General features: G+C 42.1%; 1 long non-coding RNA gene across 11 annotated transcripts; it reads left to right on the top strand.

The window, feature by feature from the left end:
* Positions 1-6,809: 6,809 nt before the first annotated feature.
* Positions 6,810-11,351, top strand: LOC306921803. 11 transcript variants are annotated; one of them, XR_013789832.1, is made up of 4 exons: positions 6,810-7,046; positions 7,976-8,061; positions 8,294-9,400; positions 11,106-11,351. It is a non-coding gene; the product is annotated as an uncharacterized lncRNA (long non-coding RNA). The 11 variants fall into 11 exon arrangements; XR_013789833.1 differs by having other exon boundaries at positions 8,312-9,400; XR_013789835.1 differs by having other exon boundaries at positions 7,988-8,061; positions 8,312-9,400.
* The last annotated feature ends 214 nt before the right edge of the window (positions 11,352-11,565 follow it).

Below are 11,565 nucleotides of genomic sequence, written 5' to 3' on the forward strand. Positions count from 1 at the left end.
CCTGTATGCTAATAGATCAGCTCGCTGATAGCAGCACTGTGCTTCCTGGTGACCATTATCTTATGGGCACAGACATGTTTGACCATTTGGTACAGGGGGGTGGGGTAACCTGAGACCACCTTTGCATCTGTTGTTGTCTCTGTATAAAGACTCTACTAAAATGCTTATCTGTGTTAGTGAGTGGCTCACACGCCGTGAGGCGGGTGGCCTAGGCCCATGCAGGAGAGATGATCTGTACTTTGTGTCTGAAAATAAATGGAACTCCGGAAGAACTTTCATCTGCCTGTCTCTGCTGTTGACTTCATTCTCCGTCCTGAGTATGTTTTTTAGTCTAAGTATTTAAGGTCTGATTATGCTCTATGGGGAGAGGAAAAGCAGTCTCTCCTTTGTAGTAAATATACTTCAAAGCCTATAAAGGCCAGTTCAGATCAAAGATTGACGCGATGAGACAATCCCTGTAGAACACTATAGACGAATTCAAAAACGGGTCTCATGGTCGCAGCTTACGTATTTCCTGTAGGCGGATTCGACGTAGCTGCGGGGTTTAAACCCTCACCATGCGCATCTCTTCTACTACAGTGAACGGTAGAGTGACTGATGTTAGTCTGCCTCAAACGTTACTCTTTTACCTGCTTTTTACTATCACTAACATTACAAAGATGACCAGAACATCGAGATGAACGAACCTGTGTAGTTTATGGCTGCTCCAACAGTAGTGGCAACATTACAAAATAAATAAAAACGGAATGTCAAAATATCCACCGCGGTAGAGGGCGGGGGTGGGGGGGGGGGGTCAAGGCGAATCAATTGGCTGAGGCACTAGAGAAGCTGTAAATTGCACAGGTGAAGGGACTTCAGTAGGTCCACTGCGGTAGAGCCTGACCAGAGCCTTTTGTGGTGTTTCTGGACAACGGTGTATGCCACCAACTCAAGGCCAGGCACTGCACTCCCTGTGGTGGTGTGGAACGTGTGCCAAATTTGAAGTCGTTGGGGCAAACAGTTCTCGAGTTACGTGGATTACAACCGTACACACACACACACACACACACACACACACACACACACACACACACACACACACACACACACACACACACACACACACACACACACACACACACACACAGAGAGAGAGAGAGAGAGACCTGGTAGTGCCTTTTGTACAGTATACAAGAGGTAGCAGAGACAGAATGTTCTCATTGTACTGAAATGTCCCTCTGTCTCAGCTGTCATACAGTCTCCACCGACCTGGACCCAGATGGACAGCAAGGACTTCGACATAGTTGACGTTGCTCCAACCTCAACCGAGTACAAGGACGTTGTGACAGAATTCATTAAAACATCTCAATGACCGAACATTGAAGTTGTCAAGGTGATACTTTAGTTAGGTTTAGGTTTGTGGTTGGTACAGTATGTGTTTTTCACCCCGGATTGTAGTTATAAAAACTAAAATAATTCACAATAGTCTTCATGACACTATAGTATAATTGAACAATATCACAATGTCCACAGATCCAGAGGATCCAGAATAAGGGCCAGTGGCACGGGTACGCAGTCAGGAAAAAGCTCCTGGATCAGAGGTACCCCACCAACGAGAATGAGATGAACCTCTACCACGGCACAACCTCAGACATCTGCCAAAAGATCAACGTCAGCGGCTTCAACAGGAGCTTCTGTGGTAGAAATGGTAGGTATAGGGATGAACTTTAGTGCAGTGGGTCAGCCTGGAACAAATGCACACACATAAGACCTCTAGATATTACCAGCTGACAAGAAGTCAGTGCACGCACGCACGCACGCACGCACACACACACACACACACACACACAGAGATAGATGTCTATTCAGTATTTAAGTCCGACGTCATTTTGTAGTGCTACGTTACGTCTGGGTCCAAGTGGCACCAGCTCCCGTCCGCATCTCATTGTAAATAGACTATCTAAACGCGTGAATCTTTTTACAACGACGTTATTTTTTAGAAAGGAAGCCATTGAGGGTTAAAATGGGTCTTAATGCTTCCAACTAGAGTAGAATTATTAATATTTTGTACAAGTTTCCATGACAAAAAAAAAAAATGATGTGGAGACAATAAAGACTATTATTATCATTATTATTGAAGGTGGTAACAGTCCATTTGCTCAGTAAAATATTTCGGGGGCATATTTAGAATGTTTGCAGGCTTGAGTATGTTGAATCTAGTTTGCATTAATGAGGATTTAGTTGACACAATGAAACAAAATGGCGATAGTATTCCGTGTGGGGCAGACGGCCTGTCACAGCCAGATTTGGGAGAGCAGCGCAGCTTTGTTTTTGCGAGGAAAGCGGTAAAATGAGACTTTCGTGGTTGTTTTCGTCTCAGATTTAGTCCGACGGAGCATCACAGTATAACTCTATGGGGACACAAAAGCGACACAAAAGTAGGACCCGGAAGTATCTCAGGAGGGGGCGCTCACGTCACAGCTAAAATACTGAATACATGGATGCCTGGGCCAATTTTCATCGTTAAAAGGCCGAATAGATAATGACAGAAGAGACTTGTTTCCATTGTGGTTCATAAACATTCGAACGTCTAGAGATAAACAACAGCAAAATAAACCATAGACAAATCTCCTGTTATTTTATTTTTTGTATTTTATTTTTGTATCAATGTTGTACTCAAAGGGAACAGCAGACTGCAAGTAGATCAGTGACTTAGCACACTGGCTGCATGATCTGGACGTTGTGGGTTCAAACCCCACTCAAATCTTTACTTGCCAAAATCTGCCATTGACCCCCATTCTGAATTTCTCAAATTTAAAAGCACTATATTTCTAAAACTATGAAACATTTCAAATATTCCTTTTCAGGCAAACATGTCCACCGTAAGATGAACCTAAATAGGTTTGAATGGGGTTTCTAGGTGTAAGTATGTAGGACTAGTAGCATGCCAAAGTTTGTGCTATTGCCATTGAGAATGCATTGAGCGTTTAAGTTAAATAACTCAGAAACTACAAAACATTTCAAAGTAAAAAGTTCCAGCATGTGTCTCCACAGTAAGCTGAATTATAAAAAGTATGAATGGAGTTTCTAGGTGAAAGTGAAAGTGACGTGCCACTATCTGCCATTATAAATTTCTCAAATTAAAAGCACTATATTTCTAAAATTATGAAACATTTCAAAGATTCCTTTTCAGGCAAACATGTCCACCATAAGATGAACCTAAATAGGTTTGAATGTGGCTTCTAGGTGTAAGTATGTAGGACTAGTAGCATGCCAAAGTTATAATTTTTTTCGGACGGCATACTATAGCATGTCGTTTTTCGTGATTTTGGACTATTTGAAAAAGAGATGAAAATCATGAAAAACGACATACTATAGTTCATGGTTTCGGACGGCATACTATAGCATGTCGTTTTTCGTGATTTTGGAGGATTTGAAATAAAGATGAAAATCATGAAAAAACTACATACTATAGTCCATGGTTTGGGACGGCATACTATAGTATGTCATATTTTCATGATTTTGGGACACTATGTCAGAGCGGGTATTTGAACCTGCAGCCTCCAGATTCCCAGGCAGGATCTGTATCCAGTGAGCTACTGTGCATGATGTTCCTAAAAGGCCGAATAGATAATGACAGAAGAGCCAGAGACTTGTTTCCATTGTGGTTCATAAACATTCGAACGTCTAGAGATAAACAACAGCAAAAGAAACAATAGACAAATCTCCTGTTATTTTATTTTTTGTATTTTATTTTTGTATCAATGTTGTACTCAAAGGGAACAGCACACTGCATTGTGGCAGGTAGCAAGTAGATCAGTGACTTAGCACACTGGCTGCATGATCTGGAGGTTGTGGTTTCAAACCCCACTCAAATCTTTACTTGCCAAAATCTGCCATTGACCCCCCATTGTGAATTTCTCAAATTTAAAAGCACTATATTTCTAAAACTATGAAACATTTCAAAGATTCCTTTTCAGGCAAACATGTCCACCGTAAGATGAACCTAAATAGGTTTGAATGGGGGTTCTAGGTGTAAGTATGTAGGACTAGTAGCATGCCAAAGTTTGTGCTATTGCCATTGAGAATGCATTGAGCGTTTAAGTTAAATAACTCAGAAACTACAAAACATTTCAAGGTAAAAAGTTCCAGCATGTGTCTCCACAGTAAGCTGAATTATAAAAAGTGTGAATGGAGTTTCTAGGTGAAAGTGAAAGTGACGTGCCACTATCTGCCATTATACATTTCTCAAATTAAAAGCACTATATTTCTAAAATTATGAAACATTTCAAAGATTCCTTTTCAGGCAAACATGTCCACCATAAGATGAACCTAAATAGGTTTGAATGTGGATTCTAGGTGTAAGTATGTAGGACTAGTAGCATGCCAAAGTTATAATTTTTTTCGGACGGCATACTATAGCATGTCGTTTTTCGTGATTTTGGACTATTTGAAAAAGAGATGAAATCATGAAAAACGACATACTATAGTTCATGGTTTCGGACGGCATACTATAGTATGTCATATTTTCATGATTTTGGGACACTATGTCAGAGCGGGGATTTGAACCTGCAGCCTCCAGATTCCCAGGCAGGATCTGTATCCAGTGAGCTACTGTGCATGATGTTCTTAAAAGGCCGAATAGATAATGACAGAAGAGCCAGAGACTTGTTTCCATTGTGGTTCATAAACATTCAAACGTCTAGAGATAAACAACAGCAAAAGAAACAATAGACAAATCTCCTGTTATTTTATTTTTTGTATTTTATTTTTGTATCAATGTTGTACTCAAAGGGAACAGCACACTGCATTGTGGCAGGTAGCAAGTAGATCAGTGACTTAGCACACTGGCTGCATGATCTGGAGGTTGTGGGTTCAAACCCCACTCAAATCTTTACTTGCCAAAATTTGCCATTGACCCACATTCTGAATTTCTCAAATTTAAAAGCACTATATTTCTAAAACTATGAAACATTTCAAAGATTCCTTTTCAGGCAAACATGTCCACCGTAAGATCAACCTAAATAGGTTTGAATGGGGTTTCTAGGTGTAGGTATGTAGGACTAGTAGCATGCCAAAGTTTGTGCTATTGCCATTGAGAATGCATTGAGCGTTTAAGTTAAATAACTAAGAAACTACAAAACATTTCAAAGTAAAAAGTTCCAGCATGTGTCTCCACAGTAAGCTGAATTATAAAAATGTGAATGGAGTTTCTAGGTGAAAGTGAAAGTGACGTGCCACTATCTGCCATTATACATTTCTCAAATGCATGTCGTTTTTCGTGATTTTGGAGGATTTGAAATAAAGATGAAAATCATGAAAAAACGACATACTATAGTCCATGGTTTGGGACGGCATACTATAGTATGTCATATTTTCATGATTTTGGGACACTATGTCAGAGCGGGGACTTGAACCTGCAGCCTCCTGATTCCCAGGCAGGATCTGTATCCAGTGAGCCACTGTGCATGATGTTCTTAATGAGTTTCCTCTTGATTCTGTTTTCTCAGCCACTATGTATGGTAAAGGGACCTATTGGGACCTATTGGGACCTCTAAAGGGACCTCTTTATTCTGTTTTCTCAGCCACTATGTATGGTAAAGGGACCTATTGGGACCTCTAAAGGGACCTCTTGATTCTGTTTTCTCAGCCACTATGTATGGTATTGGGACCTATTGGGACTTCTGTTTTCTCAGCCACTATGTATGGTAAAGGGACCTATTGGGACCTCTTGATTCTGTTTTCTCAGCCACTATGTATGGTAAAGGGACCTATTGGGACCTATTGGGACCTCTAAAGGGACCTCTTGATTCTGTTTTCTCAGCCACTATGTATGGTAAAGGGACCTATTGGGACCTATTGGGACCTATTGGGACCTCTAAAGGGACCTCTTGATTCTGTTTTCTCAGCCACTATGTATGGTAAAGGGACCTATTGGGACCTCTAAAGGGACCTCTTGATTCTGTTTTCTCAGCCACTATGTATGGTAAAGGGACCTATTGGGACCTCTAAAGGGACCTCTTGATTCTGTTTTCTCAGCCACTATGTATGGTAAAGGGACCTATTGGGACCTATTGGGACCTCTAAAGGGACCTCTTGATTCTGTTTTCTCAGCCACTATGTATGGTAAAGGGACCTATTGGGACCTCTAAAGGGACCTCTTGATTCTGTTTTCTCAGCCACTATGTATGGTATTGGGACCTATTGGGACTTCTGTTTTCTCAGCCACTATGTATGGTAAAGGGACCTATTGGGACCTCTTGATTCTGTTTTCTCAGCCACTATGTATGGTAAAGGGACCTATTGGGACCTATTGGGACCTCTAAAGGGACCTCTTGATTCTGTTTTCTCAGCCACTATGTATGGTAAAGGGACCTATTGGGACCTATTGGGACCTATTGGGACCTCTAAAGGGACCTCTTGATTCTGTTTTCTCAGCCACTATGTATGGTAAAGGGACCTATTGGGACCTCTAAAGGGACCTCTTGATTCTGTTTTCTCAGCCACTATGTATGGTAAAGGGACCTATTGGGACCTCTAAAGGGACCTCTTGATTCTGTTTTCTCAGCCACTATGTATGGTAAAGGGACCTATTGGGACCTCTAAAGGGACCTCTTGATTCTGTTTTCTCAGCCACTATATGTAGCTTTTAGCGTAGGTTCAATAAGGAAGATCTTAACCAACTATTTCATTCGGCCTTTCAGCACTATCATGGCTCATCATTATCTGTTCTCAAATCCTAGCACTTTGCAGCAGCCAATCAGGTGATTGGACTCCGCCTTTAAATATCTCTGCCTCTGACACTTTGCCTTCTCTTTCAGTCTGCAACAAGCAAGCTGTGCTCTCTCTGTGCTGTGGTTTACACACGCAGTGCTCGCAAGTGGCAGCTCACTAGCTACCCTCATTCAAATATTTTTAGCTGGGGCTAAGTTCAGAACTGCCGTTCATGAAGAATTTCCTCCATGCGGCCTGCTCTCATCAAACAACCTCCTGCAGCCTACTACAATCCAACAAGCTGGCTTCATTCCTCCCAGATGCAATGGCTGCCTCAATTCCAGCTTTCAACAGTTTGTACTGCCATTATGAATTATTCAAAAATTGCCATTTGCTCTTACTGCCGCTTCAGCCAATGCTATTTATCATGCCTGAAATCCAGCTAATGCTAACTACCATGCTGTATATACAGCTAATACTGTCATGCCTGCAGCTAATTCTATCTATAGCCACTATCATGCCTACAATTCAGCTAATTCTATCTATAGCCACTATCATGCCTACAATTCAGCTAATTATATCCATAGCCACTATCATGCCTACAATTCAGCTAATTATATCTATAGCCACTATATCATGCCTAGAATTCAGGTAATTATATCTATAGCCACTATATCATGCCTACAATTCAGCTCATTCTATCTATAGCCACTATCATGCCTACAATTCAGGTAATTCTTAACTCATGCCTGCAATTTCAATTCTACCTTACTGCAGTTATTGCTGTTTACATGATATCACAGCTACTGCTCAAAGTATAGGTTACAAAGGTAACCCCAGTTCTATATCATCCAGAGATAGCAGAGGAGGCAATCATTTATTTGCATGTCTGTCTTGAGTCAATTAATCTCCTGCGAGCTATCAAAGTGCAGTTGTTTATTAAATCTTTTCATTTCAGGTTTCAGCTGCCATAATATGTTACTTTACCATTCGTGGTCATGCCACAGTCAATGTTCCGATGCTAACTTGATCTTTCATTTCAGGCCATTCTTCAGCTGCTGCTAACTTGTGTTTTTATTTCAAGCCATGCTGCTGCCGCTAACATGTTTTTTTTATCATTTTAGGTCATGCTGCTGCTGCTGCTAACATGTTTTTATCATTTTAGGTCATGCTGCTGCTGCTGCCCACTTGTCGTTTCATCACAGGCAATGCTGCTGCCGCTGCTCATGAAGTTCTATCATTTCAGACAACGCTGCTGCTATGTGTTCTTTAATCATTTCAGGTCATGTTTCAGATGCCACTAAATCTGCTGCCATTTCAGCCAATCATGCCATCTATGCAGCGGCATTTGATGCTACCATGAGGATGGTAAGTACTGCTGCCGTAGGTTGGTAATGCGTCTGCTTTGCTTCTGCAGCTTCAGGTAAGATTTCTAAATAAAAGTTAACCATATAAATAAGGTCATGTGCATGCTTTTACTTGCTCAGTTAGCTAATGCTACTCATCCTATTGCTTCTAACATGTGGTTAGTCATGCTTATGCTACATTGCATCCACAGCTTATGCTACCTCCGTGCTAACAGGTCTGCTATTTATTTCAGAATGCAATTTGTCCTCAGCCTGCTCCAAGCCTGCTAATCATCTCAGCTTATGCTGCTGCCACGATGTCCGTCTTCTCAGCCTGCTGCAAGCCTGCTAATCATCAGCTTATGCTGCTGCCACGATGTCCGTCTTCTCAGCCTGCCGCAAGCCTGCTAATCATCTCAGCTATGCTGTTGCCACGAGTCTCCTCAGCCTGCTGCAAGCCTGCCAAACATCCCAGCTACTAAATCTGCTGCCATGAGGTCGGTCTTCTCTGCCTGCTGCAAGCCTGCTAATCATCTCAGCTTATGCTGCTGCCACGATGTCCGTCTTCTCAGTCTGCCGCAAGCCTGCTAATCATCTCAGCTATGCTGTTGCCACGAGTCTCCTCAGCCTGCTGCAAGCCTGCCAAACATCCCAGCTACTTCATCTGCTGCCACGATGTCTGTCTTCTGATCCTGCTGCAAGCCCGCTTATCATCACATCTATGATGCTGCCACGAGGTCCATCTTCTCAGCCTGCTGCAAGCCTGCTAAACATCTCGGCTACGCTACTTCAACTGCTCCTGCCATGGTTCCGTCTTCTCAGCCTGCTGCCAGTCCGCTAAACATCTCATCAACCTCTAATGCTGCTACCACAAGGTCAGTCATGAGCTCGATAACACTGCCAACGTCATTGCTCCTTCAGCTTAAGCTAATGCTTCAACTGCAAAAGTAGGTTAGTCAAGAGCCTGCTAACATGTGCTGACTACATTGCTCCTTCAGCTTTAGCTACATCTGCTAAAATTTTGGTTGGTCATGAACCTGCTAGCTCATGACGACTGCATTGCTCCTTCAGCTTCTCTTCAACTAATGCTTAAACTGCTAAAAGGTTAGTCATGTGCCCGCCGACGTCATTGCTAATATAGCCCTCAGATAAAGTCACTTTGTCTGCTGCCAACATAATGGCCTGCATGCTAAAGCAGTGCACTAAATTAGCTACCAGACTCAATGATCATAATAATGCTTATTCATCAGCATTCTTTGATATTCTGCCTCCTTTACATGTCTGGCTTCCTGCATGGTGATCAATGCTGATGGGAAATGAGTGCCGTTCATCTCGGAAGACTCGGATGATGGAATGGTCAGGTTTGTCGTTAATCAATGCATATTGTTCATGAGCACCTCAGCACCTCACCTCATGCCTATGCTAATCATCAGCTGCAATCAGTCTCATTGGTATTTCATGCATATCATTCATCGCTCGTTGGTGCCTCATAAAGTTCAAGCGCAGCAACTTCTTGGTTTCAGTGTCTGTTCACCATTCCGCCCTCTATTTCAGTATTGCGTATTCAAGTACGCTGTATCGGCCCACTCGAGCCTTAAAGCTCACATTGGCACCTATCGTATCAAGATTGGTGCGTTTCAAATTGGCTCTCAAATCTGCTCAATAGAGGCAATAGTAGACCGTTTCTGGTCTTCGGCCGCTCATTATGCAGCTCCTTTTTATAGGTTTTTGGGGGATATCTCTCAGGTCAGCCTTATAGCCTTCTATGGTCGGCTTTGCTGCATATTTCACTGAAGCCTCCAGCGTATAGCCTATTCGTTAAGATCAATTTCGTATTCAGCTACATATAGCTGGTCATGGTCGTTCATGCTATAAGTAATTTCTGGCTAAATTAGCTTCAGGCCTTAGATGGCTCATGCGTCTGAATTTGCCAATCTCTGCTTAAACTAGCTTCATGCCTTAAGATCGGTTGCATATACAGCTTCATATAGCTGGTGGTGGTTGCTCATGCCATTAAATTCAAATAATCGCCAGCCTTAATGGCCTCGGGTCTCAGTCGGTTATCTTGCTTTCTAAATATGGCTTCATGAGTCTAAATTTGCCTTGTTTCATATATAGCTGGTTGCTAATGCTGAAGATCAGTTGCATATATAGCGGGTTGCTCATGCTTAGAACAGTTTCATATTCAGCTTCATATCGCTGGTTTCTCATGCTAAGAACAGTTGCATATACAGCTTCAAGTTCATACAGCTGGTTGTTCATGCTTAAGATCAGTCGGTTGCTCATGCTTAGAACAGTTTCATATTCAGCTTCATATAGCTGGTTGCTCATCTTCAAGTTCATATAGCCGGTAGCTCATGCTTAAGATCATTTGCATATACAGCTTCATATAGCTGGTCATGCTTCAAACCGTTTCATACTCTGCTTCATTTAGCTGGTTCCTCATGCATTAAACGGTTGCATATACAGCTTCATATAGCTGGATGCCCATGTAAATGCAAGGTAATTTCCAGCCTTGCTAGCCTTAGGTCTCAGACGACCATCTCGCTTTCATGCTTCCTAAATCTGTCATTCTCTGCCTCAATTCTGTCATTCTGCATATAGCTGGTGGTGGTTGCTCAAAGTAATTGTAGTTTGCAATGTAGCTTCATGCTGTCTAAATGAAAGTGTCATTTGCCATATTCTGCTTCATTTCAGGTCTCACCTGCCTCTAAGACTTTTTGGGGGTTATCCCTATTAAAAGCTAATCTTATGCAATAAATGCAATTGGAGTCTAATCGCCAAAATAATGCTCTGCCATAATTTTGCCTTTGCTAAACTGCTGCCAAAATCTTTCCAATAAACATTTGCTTATTCCATATTGGTGTGGTCTCTCCTTTATTGAAATGTAGCTTTTAGCGTAGGTTCAATAAGGAAGATCTTAACCAACTATTTCATTCGGCCTTTCAGCACTATCATGGCTCATCATTATCTGTTCTCAAATCCTAGCACTTTGCAGCAGCCAATCAGGTGATTGGACTCCGCCTTTAAATATCTCTGCCTCTGACACTTTGCCTTCTCTTTCAGTCTGCAACAAGCAACCCACCTCCATCCCCAACTCCACCTTGTCATCTAGTGTTGAGAAGGAAGGGGGTTCATCTGCTCAGCTGCCACCACCAGCGTCTAGACTTCAATGCTCCAATGGGGGGGTTATCCCTATTAAAAGCTAATCTTATGCAATTGGAGTCTAATCGCCAAAATAATGCTCTGCCATAATTTTGCCTTTGCCATTTTGCTAAACTGCTGCCAAAATCTTTCCAATAAACATTTGCTTATTCCATATTGGTGTGGTCTCTCCTTTATTGAAGTATGGTAAAGGGACCTATTGGGACCTCTAAAGGGACCTCTTGATTCTGTTTTCTCAGCCACTATGTATGGTAAAGGGACCTATTGGGACCTCTAAAGGGACCTCTTGATTCTGTTTTCTCAGCCACTATGTATGGTAAAGGGACCTATTGATTCTGTTTTCTCAGCCACTATGTATGGT

Source organism: Electrona antarctica (genome assembly GCF_951216825.1).
Source record: "Electrona antarctica genome assembly, chromosome: 4".
Lineage (NCBI taxonomy): Eukaryota > Metazoa > Chordata > Actinopteri > Myctophiformes > Myctophidae > Electrona > Electrona antarctica.